This window comes from Schistocerca serialis, chromosome 3 (assembly GCF_023864345.2).
Source record: "Schistocerca serialis cubense isolate TAMUIC-IGC-003099 chromosome 3, iqSchSeri2.2, whole genome shotgun sequence".
Taxonomy (NCBI): Eukaryota; Metazoa; Arthropoda; class Insecta; order Orthoptera; family Acrididae; genus Schistocerca; species Schistocerca serialis.
In genome coordinates, this window is record NC_064640.1 from 608,483,701 (window position 1) to 608,507,749 (window position 24,049).

Sequence of the window (24,049 nt, forward strand, 5' to 3'; positions counted from 1 at the left end):
ACTAAAGGATAAAATTAATGACTACTCTCAGGAAACTGGCAATGGAATAATAGGAGAGGTAGGTGTGACAAATGGAGAAGATGGTGAAACAATGACTTGTACCATGTTTAGTGACAGATCTGTTGCAAAATAATATAGATGAGAACAGTGGATATGATGTTTGTAGGTTGATGTTAAATTTAATTGCATCTCGAGAAAAGATTGATGACATTATTAGTGCCAAAGTTGTGCAAGTGGAAAGTATAGGACTTTATGAAAGTGAGTCACTAAGAATGATGTTAAAGGAACATGTAATAAGTACTTTCCGATAGAACTGGTTTAAGGAGGGACTATGTATTCGGATTCGAAGTAAAATGGCATAGTCCATCTAAACTGACACCACATATTATCCCTGTCGTAAAATGGGAAGTGGTGGACAAAGAAATCAAGGGTGTGTTCAACTGGAATATCATGGAAAGGTCACAGAGTCAATATTGTAGCCTATTAGTACTGATCTTAATGAAAGATGGACCTACAAGAATAACACTGGCTGTGAGAGCAATAAACAAAATTATTAACAAATGGATAGACCAGAAATATTACAGGAGCTGGCTCAAAAGTTAAATAACATTCAGACTGTAACTAGTAATGATCTGATGGGCAGTTTCTGGCGAGACCAGTGGCTCAAGATTTTGTTTACATGAGTTGGTGTTACCATTTTAATGTGGTACCCTTTGGGCTAAATATTTCTGTATCAACTTTTATCATAATGTTAGATGGTGTACCAGGTGAGGATTACTATCGAAAGTGACATGTTGCATGTATTATGTGCTGATTATGGCAGATAGTTTGAAAGAACAACCAAAAGTTTTGGATCAAACATTGAGTACTTTTCTGAGAATAAAATCAAAGTTAACGTTAAAAAATCGGAATTTGGATGAAAAAATACAATTTTGGACCATATCACTTCAGCATATGGTATTAGGTTAAAAACTGAAAAAATACAAGCAATTAAGGAGGCGTCAGAATCCAGAAACAAAAAACTGTTTACAGCTTTCATTGGATTACGTAAATTTTACAGAAAATTTGCAAATGCTCAACCTACGAATGCACAGACGTTATGGGAATTTACTACAAAAATATCCCTTAGATTTGAACAGAACAATATAAACAAGAATTATTGGCAATAAAAGAAACTTTGTGTGAAACACTAACGCTAGCTCATCCAGATTTCTCTAAAAACATGAGCATTTGTATAGATAGTACGGAATATAGACCTGCAGCTAAAATGTTCCAGGTAATAAGGAACTCCAGTGGATGTGAATGAAATACAATTAATTTCAGAAGTAGTGTAATGAATTATTGGGAGACTTTAGTCATTGTAAGGATATTTGATGAATTCATAAATTATTTTTTGAGCAGAAAGGTTACAGTTTACACAGACAGTTTGCAAGACTGTAAGTTGACTCATGGAGTGTACTGACACAAGAGTATACTTTTAAAATTAATTACCAACCTGGAAAATAAAATTTTTTGCTAACTGCATTATCTCATATACCAATTGTTATAGATAAAGTTATCGTTGAAAATAACAGTGGAAAAGATGTCAATATATTGGTGTTAAAAAATATTTCATTTGAAAGCTATGTGAAGAGATTCTTAAAAAGTATGGAGAGAGAACAGAATGATGATGTTCTAAGAACAGTTATGACAAAATTGTGCGTGGCAAACAAGGTTAAATTTGAGAAGTATTACAAAATTAAGGACAGGTTTTGTTCTGTAGGGCAATCAAGAAAAAGTGATTGGAAAACACATCTACCGGAACATGTCATTGAGAATTTTGTACAGGACATTCCTCTTGATTGTGGCCATTATGATCTCAAAAAGTGTACAAATTCTTGGAAACAAGTATATTTAATAACATGGTATAGAGGGTGAGGTAATTATTGGAGAAATGTGAATTGTACACGAAAGCTAAAGACTTAAATCACCAATGGAAGGGCTTATATATAAAATTACTATGAATTCCGTATTAGAAGTTGTTGGTGTGGACTTCTAAGTATGTTTTACGACAATAGTGTGTTACTTGCTTTGGATGTTGTTTTTAAGTATTTAATACTGTATCCTTTGAGAAACAAAACAGGAAAGGATTACTGTAAAAATGTTGAAAAGCTACGAAATATTCTTAGTGATAATGGGCCACAATTTGTGTCAAAAGTATGGCAGTATATGTTAAAATAAGTACAGATAATACCTCTCTCTCTCTCACTCTCATTTTAACTCTCTCTGTCTCTCAGTATATATATATATATATATATATATATATATATATACACTCCTGGAAATTGAAATAAGAACACCGTGAATTCATTGTCCCAGGAAGGGGAAACTTTATTGACACATTCCTGGGGTCAGATACATCACATGATCACACTGACAGAACCACAGGCACATAGACACAGGCAACAGAGCATGCACAATGTCGGCACTAGTACAGTGTATATCCACCTTTCGCAGCAATGCAGGCTACTATTCTCCCATGGAGACGATCGTAGAGATGCTGGATGTAGTCCTGTGGAACGGCTTGCCATGCCATTTCCACCTGGCGCCTCAGTTGGACCAGCGTTCGTGCTGGACGTGCAGACCGCGTGAGACGACGCTTAATCCAGTCCCAAACATGCTCAATGGGGGACAGATCCGGAGATCTTGCTGGCCAGGGTAGTTGACTTACACCTTCTAGAGCACGTTGGGTGGCACGGGATACATGCGGACGTGCATTGTCCTGTTGGAACAGCAAGTTCCCTTGCCGGTCTAGGAATGGTAGAACGATGGGTTCGATGACGGTTTGGATGTACCGTGCACTATTCAGTGTCCCCTCGACGATCACCAGTGGTGTACGGCCAGTGTAGGAGATCGCTCCCCACACCATGATGCCGGGTGTTGGCCCTGTGTGCCTCGGTCGTATGCAGTTCTGATTGTGGCGCTCACCTGCACGGCGCCAAACACGCATACGACTATCATTGACACCAAGGCAAAAGCGACTCTCATCGCTGAAGACGACACGTCTCCATTCGTCCCTCCATTCACGCCTGTCGCGACACCACTGGAGGCGGGCTGCACGATGTTGGGGCGTGAGCGGAAGACGGCCTAACGGTGTGCGGGACCGTAGCCCAGCTTCATGGAGACTGTTGCGAATGGTCCTCGCCGATACCCCAGGAGCAACAGTGTCCCTAATTTGCTGGGAAGTGGCGGTGCGGTCCCCTACGGCACTGCGTAGGATCCTACGGTCTTGGCGTGCATCCGTGCGTCGCTGCGGTCCGGTCCCAGGTCGACGGGCACGTGCACCTTCCACCGACCACTGGCGACAACATCGATGTACTGTGGAGACTTCACGCCCCACGTGTTGAGCAATTCGGCGGTACGTCCACCCGGCCTCCCGCATGCCCACTATACGCCCTCGCTCAAAGTCCGTAAACTGCACATACGGTTCACGTCCACGCTGTCGCGGCATGCTACCAGTGTTAAAGACTGCGATGGAGCTCCGTATGCCACGGCAAACTGGCTGACACTGACGGCGGCGGTGCAAAAATGCTGCGCAGCTAGCGCCATTCGACGGCCAACACCGCGGTTCCTGGTGTGTCCGCCGTGCCGTGCGTGTGATCATTGCTTGTACAGCCCTCTCGCAGTGTCCGGAGCAAGTATCGTGGGTCTGACACACCGGTGTCAATGTGTTCTTTTTTCCATTTCCATTAGTGTGTATATATATATATATATTTGTCCATCGTCAAATAGGCAGAGAAAGTGATACAGGAGGTGAGAGTCTATTGAACTAAGAAACACTCACTCTGAGAAAAAAATGTAAGCGATTTCGAGTGAATAATGAATGACCTGCTACATTCGGCCCTGGAACTATAACCTCATGAAGTCAAGTTTCATAGAGGCCATGTTTGAACAAATCATTACATTTTCACCAAAGACACAATTGTCATGGAATGGGATCAGACAGCTCACACTAAACAGGTTAAAAGAAAAAGCAGAAAAGAGAAACGAAACGTACAACAAAGGGAAGAAGCCAGATTCTATAGAGAAGGATATGTTGTGTTGGTGAAGGCAAGGACAAAGTCTTCAAAAATGAATAATGAAATAAAGGAATTTCATGAAACATAAGAAGGACACAAAAAATTCTTTTTATAGCTCATTCTAATGCGATGGAACTAGCGACTCTCAAAACAAATGTGTTAAAAGGTGTCTACTATGCCACAGATATCACACATGTTTTTGTAAATAAAGCGTTACTAGCTTTGTTTCACGCTGGGAGACTGACTTACCCAGGAGTTATACAGAAATAAAGAAGGACCATAAGTAATGTAAATACTAGAAAGCAATAATGTTAAGTTCATTTTTAATACTGTGCTTGCATAAATGTGACCTGGTTCACAGTGTGTGCTTAACTTACGTTTAAGAATGAATTAAATGACAATGTAAGGATGAGGCATGGACTGTCGAACTCACCCTAGTGACTAACAGCAGTTCTGAGGAGTGCTTAATGTGGGTTTGTCCACTGAGCTGACAGCACATCAGCTGGTATGGCACCTGTAGGACAGCATAGTGCAACGTGGAAGGTGAATCGATGTGTGATGTGCATCGAGCCGTAGCCGTAAGACATCATCCAGTGTTGATAAACTAAAAAGTCAGTTTACTGGAAATTTATGAATTCAGTTATTAAATACGACATATGCATGTGTGTTAGTACAATTTTATGTTTCTCTTTTATAAAAGTAGTAATTGTGTAATTGTTTCAGGAACAGTGTAATGTAGAATATATCTATTATATGTATCTAATATTTGTGTTCTTTGTTGTATCTTACACATAAAAAAATTGTATGAGAGCTATGAAATATGGATGCGACCTACTATGGCATGAAGCACCTGTAAATCAATAGAAGACTCTGAACAGCCACGAAAGATGTAACCCACAAATATGCTGCAGAGGTGTCGTGAGTTGTAAATCAAAAAGATTTTATTGTTTCAAATGTATATCAAAATGAAATCTTACTAACTGTAAATTAAATTTGTATTGCAATGCAAGGAGACAAAACTATTTATTATTAAAGATTTATGGGTTTGTAATTTCAGCAGTAGGGAGGAACTGGTATTGAGAACGCAATAGCAAGAATGAAATATGGGACAGTCAAATAACGCTATAGTAGGATTGGAAGTAACTTTGTTTTTCTTATTTTTTAAAATTTTCTGAATGTTTATGAAAATGCAAGAAAAATAAAAAAATTATACATTTTTATTGGAGGATGTCTGGAGTTTCTGCCGCATTTCTGGCCCACATTACATTTTTATTTAACCTCTCCTTGTCATCAGTCAGACAAGAACATTCATTAGCAGGAATGTAGCATTGAGTTGTGCTGCAGAAAACTTTAGAGCATGAGAATGCGTGTGCTAGCGGTGACTGTACAGGCTGTTGTACTGACTAGATAGCCAGAAATCACATACAGAGCCTGGGGCGAAGCAGTACAATGTTGTTTCTTTATATTTATTATTTGAGCACAGCTATGCTCATCTTGCCATACCATCATGATTAGTAGCACTGACAGAAGGTTAAAAATAATTTCATAAAGTTACTAACTAAAATATTAACGCAAGTGAGAAGAACATTTTAAGTTGGTCGTTAATGGTGGAAGACGATGAACTAACCGGAAGTGTGCAGTGAATAAGCAGATGCCGAACTGCTGCTGTAACTCACTATTAGTCTTCCATAGGGTACAAGGAAGGCAATGCACATTGGGACAGTCAAATGAAATCCTACAACGATAATTATCAGTTGCAGTTAAAAGTGCCTCATAAAACGTTTGTGTGTATAACAACTCACTAGAAGTTTTATATCAGGCACTACTGGAAATCCTTAAACTATGTCCTGCTGCCGTGCTCTGGACATAGGTAGCTTCTGTGGAATATGATGTAATAAATGAACATAATCAGGGTCTTACTTGCTGTTCTTGATTAAACGTTAATCAATAGAAATCAAGTGGCATCCTATGTTCTGATAACTTCTTTTCGTAGTACTGGATTTTCTCCCACACAGCTACTTCAGTGTAGCACAGTTTGTTGTTCGCACATCGAGTTTTTCACCTATGTGGAGAAGAACCCCATCAGGACGAGATCTGCGAGATAACTTTAGAAAATGCGAGGTAAACAGACCAGAGTTAGTGACTCTAGGGGAGTGAAAAGATATACCCTCATATTCTGTAGAATTTCTGCAAGGTGGATAGGGCTTTTTATGAAACGCACCACGTAACAGATAGGAAGGTGAACATTATAACAATAATCTACAGTCGCCGTTCTTCTATTTTTCAATATTACAACATATACCTTTGGACGTACCTACAAAATTAGATCACTGTACAGCATGTACTACATATGTATGCCATCATAAACAGTGAGCTGCGTGGAAACGAAACTGCAGACGAAGTTAGTAGGACTTAAAGCTGAAATATGCTTACGAATATGTGTAAAAAGTGTTAAACGTGTGTGAAATATGTGCGACATGTGCGTACGTGGGTGAAATGGCGAGTAAAAAGCTTCCCCTAAATCACTGGATCGATCTCAATCAAATTTAGCACATCTATTACATACTGTCTGGAAACAAATGGTGTGGGGGTAAGAATGACTAAACTCCTATGGGGTTGTGGGTGAAGGGCAGAGAAGGGTGGGGCAGAAGGAGATGGCGATACTAAGAGGGGGAAGAGGGAGATGGACACAGATAGGGTGGAGGAAGTAATGGAGAGAGAGAAGGGGAAATAGAGCTGAATGGAGGAAGGGGGATGGGGAGATGGAGAGAGTAGGAGGGTGGAGGACATCGACAGAGAAAGAAAATAGAAGGAGATGGATAGAGAGAGGGGAAGAGGATATGGACAGGGAGAGGGAGGAGTATGAGATGGACTTAGAAAATTGGGAGTAAGCTATAGACAAAGAAGGTGTGAAGGAGATTGACAGGGAAGGGGAGGAGGAGATGGACAGAGAGAATGGGGAGGAAAAGATATAAAGAGAGAGACTACGGAGGAGATGGACTAATAGAAGAGTGGAATAAATACTTACCCAGGTAATGCCGTGTACTCTGCTACTTAAATATAAATTTAGCTGTTAGTAAGTCTTTTTTTAAAGTATTTTCCTGAAATGTAGCCTTGTATGGAAGCTGAATATGGCCGCCAAACAGTGCAGACAAGGTGACAATAGAAATGACAATGGAAACTTTCGAAATGGAAAGTGGGAGAGGGAAGAGCTTCACGGCACTACTTTACCATAAGAAGCACTAGCCTTCAAAACACGTCCGGAGGCATCAATGAATAGATGATCTGCTAATGGAGGTAAGTGTTGGCGCCAAATATTCTGGAGATCACTCAAGGCTTAAATATTGTAAACAGTGTACAATCTAGTATGGAAAGATAAATCAAACGAATCTCCCGTTAATTATATTACTGAAACATAGGAATTCGTGTGGTTACCTCGTGTTCTCTAACATCACCTATGCAACTTCTGTTATGCTTTTGTCACGATAATTCTTTCATTCTTAGAATTGAAAACAGAAATTCCTATGTCCGTTTACCATCTATGCACCTGGCTTCAGGTCGATCTCACGTATATTTCCATTTCATTACACTCAAAATCATGTCTGCTGCTCGAGACTGTTCTCTGATTCTTACCTTTCCTTTTATTGTGACTTCCAGGAAATCTTGAGATGAAAGTCTGTATGGGCAGACAGGCGACGGATTATTATCTTTGATGAATTTTTCGTTGAAAATTCTGTATCTTGCTGCCCTACGTCAAAATTGGTTACTCAGAATAGTTTCCCAGACATACTCTAAGCAGTTTTTACTTTTCAGTTTATTTATTCAGCTGCACATCCAGTTCTTGTCTTCAAATGCCCTAAATACAAAAAATAACCAGCTGATTCTATGGCATTGCTCTTAAAATGTAAAAGCTTTTTTAGGTATGTTGTTTTCACATGATCTTGGTGTCATTACATACGATTTTATGTTTGCCTACAGACTTATTCGGCACGTTAATCCAATTTTTGTTTACGAATAACTACGTTGAAGGCAAACAACAAAGAATTTTCGGTTACATGAAAGTGGCTCGGGTATTTCCCATCAAAACGATCTGTGAACTTCCTCTACGTTTGATATGAATAGCTGTAGCAAATGAAATCTCATTTTCTCTTTTCTCTTTCAGTTCTGAATAACTGTTATATTTATGCATATATTCATCAAGATACTAAGCGCAGTTGAAGATGATAATGCTGCTTTAGATGTCTTGCTTTGAACAAACGGCTGTGATTAGAAGTGGTGAATAATATAAACTCCACAGAAATTAAAGAAAACAATTAATTAACAACCTTGCACTCACACACGATGCACACACACATGAGTGACAGGTCTCTGAACCAAAAAACGATGAGACAGATACTTTGCAGCACGCTAAAATCTTCACCCTAAGAGCTTAGGTTAGAGTGCAGATACTACAAAATATTTTAGAAGTTTTGTCATATACGTTTCACCGTTGATAAAATAACGGTAGGTCCCCCACTTGAATTTGCTTCTGCCCTCTCGTCAACATATGAAATGTACTCAGGTAAAAGGTGGGGAAACCGTGATTTTTAAGCAACAGGCACAGAGAATGGTGGGTTCACCCGCCAGAGTACGAATCCATGCATTAACTGATATTAATGGGCAGTGTCCCATTAGGACGTAGCTCAGGGTGACTTCGCAGTTAGAGCTATGACGCACACCATGACTAGATGATTACTTTTACCAGGGACAGTTTATCATCACCATTTCCATGCGCTCTAGCATCCAATTAGCCCTGGTACTCAGCTAAATGAATTTAAAATTATCCTGCTGAGGATGATGGGGACGTTTATCCTGTGCTAATTGCAGCATCTCCTCTGTTGTCTACATTTGCTGCTACAGTAATCGTAACAGAAGAAATGTTCAAATGTGTGTGAAATCTTATGGGACTTAACCGCTAAGGTCATCAGTCCCTAAGCTTACACACTATTTAACCTAAATTATCCTAAGGACAAACACACACACCCATGCCCGAGGGAGGACTCGAACCTCCGCCGGGACCAGCCGCACAGTCGATGACTGCAGCGCTCCAGAGCGCTCGGCAAATCCTGCGCTGCGTAACAGAAGAAAAATTGTTTGTTTCGATGACGCTCCCCATGAACTCTAACTAAAAACATAAACGCTACTCAAGGATTAGTGCTTAGGTCTGTTAGGGCTAGCTGACTGTTATCCACAAGGTAGTACTGGAAGTGCTCTCTGATCGTGGGACATTTGATCAGCATTTTCCAAATTCATCCAGTCGTTACCGTCTGCAGGTGAATCCCGATCACCCCACTGTTTCTTCAAGCACCTATTGTCATTACGAGGCGGAGTGGAACCCGTTCAAGAACTCCCTAGCTCAGAAAAAGTCTGAGGATATAACAGGAATCGAACACGCATCGTTCCTTATGCATACCATCCTAGCATCAAGTCTCCAGACCACTTTTCCCCATATATAACGGAGAACACGATCGGCGAAACAGCTTGCCAAAGATAGAAACAAGAATTGAAGAGGGTCATATTCTCCGACGGATCTCCTCGGCAGATCAGTGTAAATACATGCGCTGTGAAACTGATCTGAAATAATATCAAACGTTTCCTTAACCAATCACGAATTTCGAGGGAACATGGCTACACATTATGGATGGTCTTATCAAACGCAAAACTGACTATAATTTTACGTGAAATCACTCTGGATGCGATGGACACAAAAAAGCCAGCGAATCCGCCACCAAACAAAATACCACAGATGGATAGACAAAGACGGCTCTTTCACTGACGTAACCTCAGAAATGAACACGTACCACACCAAAAGCTAACTGCTACGCTCAAAGGGCTGCAGCGGAGCTGAGGAGTAAAGACGTCCAACCGCTGTCGCTGCTCCAGTAGAACAGATGTTTCGGCTATGGTGACGATCGATTAATGCATTACAAGAAATAAAGATTTCAAGGACCAAACTTCAAGTCTCTAAAGTGTGACAAACGGGTATGCTGAAAATCAAATGTGAAGCCCCAAGTCACGTTTATCAAAACTGCGAACAATGCACCTCATCAACAGTTTTGGTACATTAAAAACAGACTGTGTAAAATTAGAGAGGCCAGACGCAGTTTTTTAAGTTAAACCATTAAATCTTAACTTCTCTCAGTATTTCTTCTGTTTTTTAATGGTCAGCTGCATCTGACACTATGTTATTTGAAGAGTATAGAAGTAATAAAAGACAGACGCAATAGATGATTTATTATTGTGGACATTCTGTTAGTAACACGGCAACGCGGGAAAAGGGAAGTCAGAAAATGGATATTTATAGTTTGATGGGAAGACAGTGTAGTTATCATGCCTCCAAATAGCAAAATAGGCCGTCTTAAATTAAGAGGGAATGACTTTGAGGCTGGGTCCGCAACTGCGATTAATTGTTTAATGCCTCCTGAAGCTATCACTTCTTTCTTTCTTCGTTGTACGATTGCAATCAGTTAAAAATATGAGAGATTTTAAGGTATCATAGGATTATTACAACTTACTTTACAAAAAAATGCATCGATGGCACGTACAGGTCTCTGCAACTGTGTATGTTTAAATAATGAGCACCGTCATTGTGTTCATGACTGTAGGTGCCACACTTGTCATAAAATTGATATCATTAGCTCCTTTAGTAGGGGTGCATGTCACACTTTTTAAAATTATGTATATTTCATGTACCATCGCACTCAACAAACTCGTTATGGCCGCACAATGCTTAATGTGGTTATGGGACTTCGGAAATGCTGTTGTAAACATTTTATGCTGAAACATACACAAGCCGGCCGGAGTGGCTACAGTCTGGAACCGTGCGACCGCTACGGTCGCAGGTTCGAATCCTGCCTCGGGCATGGATGCGTGTGATGTCCTTAGGTTAGTTAGACTTAAGTAGTTCTACGTTCTAGGGGACTGATGACCTCAGAAGTTAAGTCACATTGTGGTCAGAGCCATTTGAACCAAACATACACAAACATAGAGACACGATGTACACTACATACAGAAACGATGCACGCAGGGTTTTTCTTTCATGGGGAGTGATGAGATAGATTAGCTTAAAACAAAAGGCCAAGGTCGAGTAACGAAAATACACTGAATTATGCAGTTCAACAATAAAAGAAAATATACAAACAACCAACAATATGGCTACATCGTTCCCCGTATTGTGGCCACATACACTGCAGGAAAAGAAAATGCAGCGCCCTCAAGGACTGTGTTCAGTGGCACCAGGATATAATATGTGCATACTGAGGGGTTGTTGTGTTAGTGATTTATGCGGCGTGATCATAATCGCTCAGATGACGCTCAGGTGGCCTCTCTGTGTGCCCTCTGTTTTGAGTCTGCAGGCAGTAACTGAAAAACAGTTACAATCATTTTATGGTACAACCATGCCCTGCTGGCGAGTACGTACTCCTGTTGAACTACTTCAATAATTTGAATGGAGAAGCAGCGTGGGTCTGCGAGAAGCTGGATACAAGTACCGACAAATTGCTGCAAATGTTGAGCACGGTGTATCTGTGGTGTGTTGCAGTGGTCTGTGGAACATTGCAAATTTTGGCGATATACATCAGAGTAAATTAGCTTACCACGCCTATTTCCATTCTCTGCTTTCGTATGGCATCATATTCTGGGGTAACTCACCATTGAGTAAAAGAGTGTTCATTGCACAAAAGCGTGTGATCAGGATAATTGCTGGAGCTCATCCAAGATCATCCTGCATACACTTATTTAAAGAGCTAGAGATCTTCACTGAAGCCTCACAATATATATATATTCACTTATGAAATTTGTTATTAGCAGTCCGAACGAATTCAAAAGTAATAGAAGTGTACATGGCTACAACACTAGGAGAAAGGAGGATCTTCACTACTCAAGGTTAAATCTAACTTTGGCTCAGAAGGGGGTAAATTATGCTGCCACGAAAGTCTTTGGTCACTTACCTAATAGCATAAAAAGTCTGACAGATAGCCATATAGCATTCAGAAAGAAATTAAAATAATTTCTCAATGGCAACTCCTTCTACTCATTAGATGTATTTTTGGATATAGTAAGTGGGTAATTTCCCCAACCCCCACAAAAAAATTAAAAATATTAAGTGTCGTAATATTTTGTGTAATGTAATATCTTGTATAGACACCTTTAATTAACCTGACACGTTCCACATCATTACGAAGCGTCGTATTCATCATTTATGGAACAAGTACTAATCTAATCTAATCTAATCTAATTCCCTCACCTGTAGACTAGGTGCTGGACGTTCGCGTAGTGCTTGCGTAAGTCAAGATATTGACGCACTGTGCGAGCAGCGATGACCGACCGAACATCATCCAGGTACGAAATTCGGGCCCATGTTACTTCCGATGCATTACCAACGACCACGGGGAACCGCCTGCTTGCCTCTGATCAGGTTACCACTCACAACACGATCCACCTGTACGTCGCAAGGTTGGCATGAGCTAGCTCGCTCGCTCACCTCAGCACAAGAAACTCGTAACTGGGTGTTTACGTTCCAACGAGAACTGCATATTCTACTGAAATCTGCTTTTATAGAGTCTTACTGATTACTACTACTGCAACTGTGCAGTAGCTGTAATTTAACATCTATGCTCTGTATAAATGATATAACAGCTCATTTACAGCATTAAGTCTCTACTGCTTAACGGTCCTCATTTAATACAAGATGTAATGCCTCATCCAACCGATAACATTTTAATGTAACTAGTACAGCCGTAACGATTTATTAGTAGGCATATGGACTTTCGATCGTTGTAGATATAATAAGCAATAAGACTCCATAATAGCGGATTCCAGTAGACGATGCAATTCTCATTCGAACGTAAATACGCAATTATGAGTTAACAGGTGCAGAAGCGTAGTTTGTCTGCTGAGCTGAGCGAGAGAGCGATTCAGGGCTACCTTCGTGACGTAATAGTCGCCACGGCCTGTATTTTGTCTTGGGCCTAATTACAAGGGGATCTTGCGGTCTTGGAAATTCACGTCGGGATGAGACTTCGCGGGTTAGTACTATACCTCAAGGGTGACACTCATAGAGGTCTTAAAGCCCACTATCCGGAAAATTCCGAGAAAAGGGACTCTAAGGTTTTAAACGTAGCTCATACACATCTCATATGTGGGTCATAAGGACTGCAGCAGTAAATGAGTGAAGCAGGTCAGTAGGTAGCGTGCTAGATTGTCATTTTTTATTGTTTTAAAAATTATTACAATTGTTAAATTATGTAATTTACCTGAAGTACTATCAATTAAGTCATAAATAATTTTATTTTATTTATGAAATGGCTGTCGCAACTATTTAAAATGTGAACTACACCCATCAATATTTTCTTTTTAAAAAGTTGAATAATTTCAAATGTATTTTAATGGAGGTAAATTAATTACCACTGTCACAAAATCCTAGGAGGAGTTACCATTATATAAATTTTTTACCATATCATGTTCATTTGTCAATTTTGTATTATATGTGCAAGCACCAAAATATATTTGTCATGAACACTGAAAATAAAAATATTTTAGCACCTTGCACAATTTATGAAGGACGATTGCTTATAGGAAAACCATATTTTTTTTAAAAAAAAAGGATCTGCTGAAAAACATACTTCGTTGACATTCCTGAAAACTTGTCTTTCATCAGAAAGCCCGGAAGCATACCAGGTATCTCGGATCATTTCCTTAAAATTTGGCGATGACTGCTCATGGTGGACTATTGATTGTATTTCTATATAGTCTTGATGATAATTTATTTCTCTATTATTTTCAATAAGATAAGCGCAATTTTGTATGCGCTTTATCAGATTTTTTACTTGTCTATAAAAATATACGTCACATGTTTGAACAAGTGGAGTATATTTCTGAGGAGTCACTTTAATTGTACGTTTTGGGGATTTCTCGTGTTGCTGAAGGATGTCGTCGTATAATGCAGGCTTTGCTTGTACACGCCAAAAGTCAATAATTAACAGAAACCGTAGTTGACCCACACACAACACTTCAAACACAGCTTGAGAAAGTCAGTATACTGTTCTGTCTCAAGCTTCCCAGGTTTAGAAGACGTTATTACAACGTTTGTAAAATTTTGCTCATAATATTTTACCGTTTTTTGAACTTTGACGGGAGGGGGGGGGGGGGGGGGAGGGGGGAACAAAGTTACCGGTTGCCTCTAGTAAACAAACAAACACTTGAGGTAAGGTATTAGTGACAGCATATTGAACGGTGTATGTATGCGTCACTTCAAGTCGTGTCTTTTGACGTAAGTTGGTTCAAATGGCTCTGAGCACTATGCGACTCAACTGCTGAGGTCATCAGTCGCCTAGAACTTAGAAATAATTAAACCTAACTAACCTAAGGACAGCACACAACACCCAGCCATCACGAGGCAGAGAAAATCCCTGACCCCGCCGGGAATCGAACCCGGGAACCCGGGAACCCGGGTGTGGGAAGCGAGAACGCTACCGCACGACCACGAGATGCGGGCAAAACCCACTGTTGTAAATTCCTTGTAGTCCCTTACCGGTAATTCTCTTGGGCTTCAACAAAACGATCATACGCCCAGGAACTGATTTCTGCATCTTCTTCCCACTGGCATAAATATTCTTTCCTTCTTAACCGGCTGTATCCTCTTTTTTAATGTTTGTAGTTTCCATGTGGGGTGAGGCTTTCCGATACTATCAACTTTAATTTTGTAATCCAAAGTAAGACGGTTTACTTCTGTTGCCTTCTTTTCTTCTGTTTCATATTCATCCGATGTGCTGTGTCTTCGTTCTTTTCGAAAGGTTCACCTTCATAGTTTTTATTTTCGTGAGCAAGTTCATCATTGGTCACAAGTATCTCTTCAGCCAACATGTCCATAGTACATCTGTAAATTTCTTCACCCATCAACATTGCTTCACGAGAAATTGTCGTTGAAGATTCCGAAGCAATCAAATTTTTAGCACCAAGTAAGCCTTCGTAACAAAGAACAGCGTCTTTTAACATCACCTTCTACACTTCACTGTATAATGAATCTGCAGCTTCTGATGCTTTCGCGATGTCTTTAATTCACAATATTGTAAAAATTCCTACATTATTTCACATTATAGAACGCTCCAATCTCAACTAAAATCAGAAATGAACTTGCATTATAGAATGTAACGCCCATTGCTCGATTAGCATCGTGCGGGCTTTAACACTTCCTGACCGTCTGCCTGGATGTATATAAAATAGGGTAACAGCTACAATCTGCTTTTGCAGGAAGACACTAGTCCCTCGGATTTAAAACGAGTATTTGTAACGTTTCCACAGCTTCTATTACCGCCCAGTTTTGTAATAACAGTAATTAAAGCTTTAATTTACCTCCATTAAATGCATTTGAATTTAGTAAAGTTCTTAAAAAGAACGTATTGACGAGTGTAATTCACATTTTAAGTATCCTGTGGTAGCCATTTCATCAACAAGATTATTTTATTTATGATTTAACTGATAAACTTTGGTTCACTAACTTTATTTAAAAGTTGTTATAATTTTTAAAACAGTTAAGAAAACGAAAGAAAGATCGAAACCGAATCGGGCGTATGATATGCTAGTACGCTACTGACTGAGCTATTTCACCTCTGTCATGAAATGGTATTTCTGACAATATAACCGGTACCCATGATCTACACTTAAAACTTTAGAGCCCTTTTCCTCGGAATTTTCTCGGTAGTGTCCTTTAAGACTTCTATGAGAGGACACCCTTGAGAAATACTACCAACCTGCGAAGTCCCATGCGGAACTGTATTTCCGGGACCGGAAGGTCCCCTTGTTAGATCTGAAGATGATCCACAATGATCTAAACATGTAGTCTAATCAAAAATGTGCAACGGAGACGCAACAACAAATGAAAATTGTCGTCATTATCCAAACAGTTGCCGAATCAAAAAATGGCCCTGAGCACTATGGGACTTAACTGCTGTGGTCATCAGTCCCCTAGAACTTAGAACTACTTAAACCTAACCAACCTAAGGAAATCACACACATCCATGCCCGAGGCAGGATTCGAACCTGCGACCGTAGCGGTCACGCGGTTCCAGACTATAGCGCCTACAACCGCACGGCCACTCCGAAGTTGACGAATCCATCAAGACGGTTATGTCAACTATAAAAACAAAACTAAACTCCTCCCGAACAGGCCATGAAGACCCAATGGTACCAATCGGCTGCCGTGTCATTCTCAGCCCATAGGCGTCACTGGATGCGGATATGGAGGGGCATGCGGTCAGCACACCAATCTCCCAGCCGTATTTCAGTTTCCGAGACCGGAGCCGCCACTTCTCAATCAAGGAGCTCCTCAGTTTGTGTCACAAGGGCTGAGTGCACCCCTCTGGCCAATAGCGCTCGGCGGACAGGATGATCAGCCATCCAAGTGCTAGCGCAGCCAGACAGCGTTTAACTTCGGTGATCTGACGGGAACCGGTGTTACCAATGCGGCAAGGCCGTTGGCTATGTCGACTATAGTGCATTAATTTTGAGTCTGATGTTTCGGATTTTAATTTATTACTAATACTCGAGTATTCCTGCCGATTTAGTAACTAAAAAAATTTTATAATATAAAAGTCCGATTTAACGTTTAATACCAAATATTTCCGTTTGATAATAAATATAGACTTTAAGTAAAAGCAATTTCTGCTAGTGAGGTTCGAACTAGAGCCCTCACGATTACATTGTCTATACAACACACGTCCCGTGACCAGTGAATTTACTATTATTGTAGAAACATGTTTTTAGCAGCCTTCGGACATTTTCAGACTTTAAAGGTAATAGTAATTGATGTCCGGATTCTGACCTTCAAATCCTATCGAATAGGGCCACTCTGTAAAGTACCCTTATCGGGCGAGAATAAAGCCAAGCGAATGTTTTTCTCTGTCCAGCATTTATTGTACTATCAGACGATGGGGTTTTACTGCTGCGCTTTATCATGACAGGGGGTAAAATGTGGATTCATGATGTGACGCATCTTGGCCTTAGAGATACAGCTTTTCAGCCTCGTCTCTACACCCGTAAGAAGTTGAAAACATTTGTATTCCCTACGAAAGTGACGCTGGTCGATTTCTTCGCCCACGAAGACACCATGGATGCTTGCCTCTTATTGATCCACTTTGTATCGGTCACAGAAGACGACTGAAAGGAAAAAAAATCGGAATCGGAATTACTTTCGAAAACTATCATAATTTTACATGACCACATGACCACACCCGAACGGCCACGCGGGGTAGCCGTGCGGTCTTGGGCGCCTTGCCACGGTACGCGCCCCCCCCCCCCCCCCCACGCCGGCGGAGGTTCGAGTCCTCCCTTGGGCTTGAGCATGGGTGTGTGTGTTGTCCTTAGTGTAAGTTAGTTTAAGTTAGATTGAGTAGTCTGTAAGCCTAGGGACCGATGACCTCAGCAGTTTGATCCCATAGAACTTACCATAAATTTCCAATTACACCCCAGCGCCAAGGCTTCGATTACGCGTGATTTGGTCCAGAGTTTCCGATGGACTGTGTTAGAAAACCCACCTTACAGCTTACATCACGCAACCACAAATTTCGTCTCTTCGGACCGGTAAAGAAGCACTTTTAGATATACGTAAAGAAGCACTTTACAACTGAGGCCGACTTTCAGGAGGCTCTTGTTATATCTGCTACATCTACATCTACATCTGCATACATTCTCCGCAACCCACCGTACTAGTGTCCCATATGGGGTCTCCCTTACAGGTGAACCACACTTTCCAGAAATTCTCATAATAGGTCGACCATTCGTCTTCACTACTACAATGCTTACATGGTCATTTTGTTTCATATTGCTTTACAACTTTACGCTTAAATATTTAATCGACGTGACTGTTTCAAGCGAGACACTACTAATGCTGTGTTGGAACATTATGGGTTTATTTTTCTAATCATCTGCGTTAACTTGCATTTTTCTACATTTAGAGCTAGTTGCCATTCATCACACCAGCTAGAAATTCAATCTAAGTCATCTTGTATCCTCGCACAGTCATTCAACGACGACACCTACCCCTTACACAGCAGCATTATCAGCAAACAAATGCAGATTGCTGCTCACTCTGTCAGCCGTAACATTTATGTGTACAGAAAATAACAGCTGTCCCATCACACTTCTCTAGGGCACGCCTGCCTATAGCCTTGTCTGTCATGAACACCCGCCGTCGAGGACAACATACTGAGTTCTGTTACTAAGGAAGTCTTCGAGCTGCCCTCGTATCTGGGAAGCTATTCTGTTCGGTTGGTACCTTCGTTAACAGTGGGCAGTGTGGCACCGTGTCAAATGCTTTACGAAACTGTAGTAATATGGAATCCACCTGTTGCTCCTTCATCTATCGTTCGCAGGGTATCATTTGAGAAAAGAGCAAGACGAGTTTTGCACGTGGGATGCTTTCTCAAACCGTAGAGATCTGTGGACTTAAGCTTTCCCTGTCAAAGAAATTTATTATATTCCAATAGATGATATGTTCAAGTATTCTGCGGCAATCCGATGTTAAGGATATTGGCTTGTAATTCTGCAGGTCCGTTGTTTTACCCTTTTTAAATACATAAATCACCTGCCCTTTTTTTGCTTGGGACATTGCGCCGGGCGAGAGATTTCCGATAAATGCAAGCTAAGTAAAGGGTCAATGCAGTAGAGCACTCTTTGCAAAACCGAACTGGGAGTCCACCAGGACCTGGCGTTTTACTCGCTTTTAACTCTTTCAATTGTTTCTCTATGCCAGGGATGCGTCGTACTATGTCATCCGTATGGGAGTCTGTACGATGATCAAACGACAGTATGTTTGCACTATTCTCCTGCGTCAATGATTTCTCAAATTTGAAGTTTAAAACTTCGTCTTTAGTGTTGTTATCTTCTATTGCCACACCAAAGTGGTTAACGACTGACTGGATGGAAGCCTTAAACACACTTACCGATTTTACGTGGGACCAGAATTTTCTCGGCTCTCGGCAAGATCTTTTGGTAAAGTATGACGGTGGTAGTTGTAATTTCGCACATCCATCTTTTACAGACCCTCGAACCTTTTTGAGCTTTTCCTGTCGTCATTTGAGCGTTCTCTTGTGATCCGAGAGTTCAACAGCCTTTTCTTCCTCAGAATTTTTCGAATTTAGTTGTTAAACCACTGTGGGTTTTTTCGGGCCTTCATCCATATACTCAGCGTGTACTTTCTCCATAGTATGATTTAAGCCCGTTTAAACTTTGTCCATAATTTCTCTATATCTATTGTACTGGAACTAAATGTTGTCAATTCATCATCTAAATGGGATGCTTACAATTGTCTGTCTGCTCTTTCTAGCAGAAATACTCTGCTGGCCTTCGTGATAGCTTTAGTAACTTTCGTAACCAAAGTCGCTATGATGACATCATGGTGGCTAACCATTGTCTCTATACTGATACCGTCGATTAGGTCAGGCCTATTTGTAGCTACAAGGTCTAAAATATTCCTACTGCGTGTGGGAAGTCGAACTAAGTGCTCAATACAGTTTTTGGAAAACATGTTGAAAGTAACTCTCTTTCTGAGCCCACTGCAATTAATCCATAGACGTCGCAGTCTATACTTGGTAGGTTAAAGTCGCCTCCAACTAATATTGCATGAACTGGGTATTTCCACACTAGTGACCGTAGACTTTCTTTGAATGATTCTAAAATCATCACAGTGGAATCGGTGGTCGGTAAAAACATACAATAATTAAATTGGTCCTACACGTGGGCGTCGATTTATTTTATGTCAGATTCGACAGAGCAGTACCTATGGAACAAATACTTAGACTACCATAAAGACTATCTGGAGAGGTAGTACGTACCACTACCTTAGTAACTCTGTTTATGTCTTTAGTTTAGAGCCCATAGGATGCTCTTTTTCTCTCTGTTGGACATTCGTCTTTTGTGTAGCCTACTCTGCTTTTTCAGTTTCCACGTAGTCACGCCCTAAACATCTTCAGCGAAAATTGTTACCTCCCATAAATAGAAGCGAAGTGCTAGCAGTATAATCCCAAATACTATATTTCTTTGCCCTTAACACGGATGACGAAAATACGTACTTTTAAGAAAATTATTATCCGCTTCTTGCTTTAACAAAGATGTGCTATTGCTCGATTACGTATTACACGTCATTTTCACATGAGATTCTTTTAAAGTGTTGATCCTCTACGTATGTCACATGCACATAATAGTACTGGTATCAGTCCAGCGACGGCAGGTATACATTCAATATAATTGCAGATTACATTCAAAACCTTCAGTTGAAAATACCCACACGCAATCAGATGTGCAGTATGATAAATGTATAGTTTGACTTAACATGTATAACAGTCATTATCACATTCCTAGCTGATTAAAAGCCGTTCTAGTTAGCTCAAATGGCTCTGAGCACTATGGGACTTAACTTCTGAGGTCATCAGTCAACTAGAACGTAGAACTACTTAAACCTAACTAACCCAAGGACATCACACACATCCATGCCCCAGGCAGGATTCGAACCTGCGACCGTAGCGGTCGCGCGGTTCCAGACTGTAGCCGTTCTAGTTAATTACATGGAAAAGAACATACTGAAATCTCCAGGAGTTATAAACAGAAGGCACCTACCTACTGTCTCGAGAAGTGTAATATGACAGTGATCCTAGCACCAGCCTTCTCAAGTATGGTTTCAAGGCAATATTTCTACAGGCGTGCGTCAGTGGAGTGGAAAAAATTTGGTTTCAACGCAATATTTCTGGAGGAGTGCGCCTGTGCAGTGGAAGCCGACTGTGATCTTTGATGCAGAGCAAGTCTGTAATTTGAGCTGAGAGCTGAAGCTGAGGAAATCCGAATACTCGAACCAGAAATCAAATCAGGATTCGGCGCTGGCGGCACCGGTGTCGCAGGACTTCTCTTCCTAATTCCATTGTGGCGCCACCGACACTAAGCTGCTCTTGCGTGCACCGCCAAGCTTCCTTTATGCTCCGTCGCATTTTTCTGCAATACTACCAGTATCTCCACTGCAGTAATATTTCAGGCACGACACAGGAGTCTATAAAAGAATGAACAAAAACAATCGCAATCACGTGAAATTTCAAAAAGGAGTAACGCTTCGTAAAGCACACACGATGGCACAGTTTTCTGCGACTTAACTGAAAGATTTTCCGTTTGTATTCGCAGTGAATCAGTAGCAGTGTACGGAATCAACCTGTTTTTTTTCCTACAAGTATTATTTTTTTCCAGCACGATACACTTTGAGTTAACACCTTACAGCCCAGATAACATTTTGACAACGGGCTCTTTGCATTATTTGACGGAAAATGTGCTTACAATACTAATGCACGATCTTTCCACTTGAAAGAAAGAAGAAAGGAACGTCTTGTCAACGTCGAGTTTATTACACAACAAGCTCTAACTCAGTTGCAGACAGATGGTATAGTTGGGGGCTTAATTAGTTACCCCACAATTTATGTGAATTTATTTGGGAGCACTCTATACCATTTAAGTATGCATTTTTCCATGTTCGGTCTTTAACCTAGTGTTCTAAAATTAGTCGTTATCCAGTTCATGGTATTTCTGCATTCATATTATTTGAATACATTCGCGCGGTAACAATAAAAAATAGTTAACTACATGAAAGTCGTGTTATTTGTACTTTACTGGTAGTACTCACTCATTTTATTCCACACTAGCTCAGTACCCGCTGTTCTCACGTATGTATTTATTTCCATCTTCTGTTAGTTCACTTCTTCCTCTTCCCTCTCTCTCCGTCCACCTCTTCCTCTCCACTCTCTCTGTCCATTGACTCTACCACTCTACGTGTTCATCTTGGACTCCCGTTACTTGAATCCGTCTCCACCTTCCCCCTCTCTGTTAATTCATCTTCTCCTCGCCCCTCCTCAATCCACGTAATCGCCCTTACCGTAATAAGAGGTAAGATAATGGGGTTCTTACCATAAGAGTATTTCTTTCCAGGTCGTAACTAGACGGTCCGGTCACATTTATGTGACCGCCGCCTATTTTCGACGTCACCACTCACAGACGACAGGCGGCAGTACTAACAGTGAATGCTTTATACAGCGTGTCTGAGAGACCGGGAACAGTGTAGTCGTTGTCGTAATGCGGAAAAGGAGCGATTTATCTGACTTCCAGAAGGGCACAATCACTGGCTTTCGGGTCATGTGTGGAAGCATTTCCGAAACGGCTAAGATTGTAAACGGTTCACATGCCACCGTGTTAAAGTTTACCGTGCGTGGCAAAACAGCGCTATCCCGGAACTGGTGCCCAGTCAACTGTGGTGCACCAAGGGCTATAGATGACAGGGGTGAACGATGGCTGCGGAGATGTGTACGGGCGAATAGACGTCCAACTGTTCGACAAATTACCGCCCAGATGAACAAGGGGCTTCTAACAGTGTCTCCTCAACTACCGTTTGCTAACGTAGCTGCCTGTGGGCCTCCACAATAGGCCCCTAGTTCATGCACCAATGCTGTATGCCGTTCGTTGGGTACGAAGGCTGGAATTTGCAAGAAAGTGCCGCAACGGCACATCCACTAAGTGGCGACAGGTGGTCTTGCAGATGGATCTCGTTCTATGCTGCATGACACAGATGTCCGTTGGCATGTATGGCGTGAAACATCTCAAACCAACCACGCTGGCCTTTATCTATCACAGTTTGATAACAAATAAGCAGACATTATACCGTTCCTACATAAAATACCATTGTGCTAAGATAATAATTCTTCAACGTCTCTTTCGATTTGATCGGTGAAATCGTGTAATGTCGCAAATGAATTTATTGTGGCTTTACGGACTGGAAATTCAAACAAAATGAAACCTACGACAATCAAAACAATAAGATTGAACTGTAACATTAGGAAAGTGTTCTACATGAATCTTACACTAACGTATGTTTATGTGTATCCTGCGTGTTTGGGAGTAATGGTAATCAGTGCATATGGCTGTGGTTTAAAATAAGAACAAAAAAAAAAAAAAACATGAAGTGAAGATAACTTGTTGGCATTACTGATTTCCCTTCCACTAAAGTTAATGCGCAATAAAACAAAACGTAAAACAAACGTAAATTGTACCTATCATTACTTAAATTCTAGTATATATGGTACAGTAGAGTCTCGGTAGTTCGAGGTGATCGGGACCGTAACCACCTCGAACTATCGAAAACTCGGACTATCGAAATTTAAATGGGAAAAATTAATATTGTATTGCAAGTAATACAGGTCAAAATATGAACTTTATTAAAATAAAAGTATTTACACATGCATTTGCATTGGCAGAATAACAATTATTATTTATTTAGACAAGTAATAGTGAAGTGTCTTTTGTTTGGCGAAACTGCAACGTTTCCTCGCGGCAATGTCACCCCACCGTCTCATGAGCAGTATGTCAGTTGGTGTCGCCTCAGGCTGTTGTTCCACGTAGCGTATGGCGGCCTCGAGAGCAGCGTAGCCATCGGAGTGACTCATCATCGCTGCAACCTCTGTCTCGTCATCCTGGTCACTCTCACACTGCGATGGAATGTTAACCATGTCAATTATAGAAGAGTCTGTCACTTCGAACTGTTCGTCGGAATTTAACCACTCGCCTACTTCCACCTCTTCTGCCTCTTCACACCCTGGCAATCTTCTGATTAAATTACACAATGGTTGATCGTCTTCATCTGCTAAATCTTCAGTTTGTGTGTCTGGCATACTTTCCTGTAGAATTTTCTTCCATGACTTAGAAATTGTGTCTGACTTTATTTCGCTCCAAGATTCGCTAATCCAGTACACGACATCCTTCAAAGTCACTTTCTTCAAAGCCCGTACAATGCTTTCGTTGTCTTCGGAATGCAAGATTGACTGTAGCAATCGCCGTCGATACTTTTTTTGGAGATTCCAGAACGCCCTGATCCATGGGCTGAATGAGACAAGTAACGTTTGGTGGGAAAAACAAGGCACGGATACCGTCGC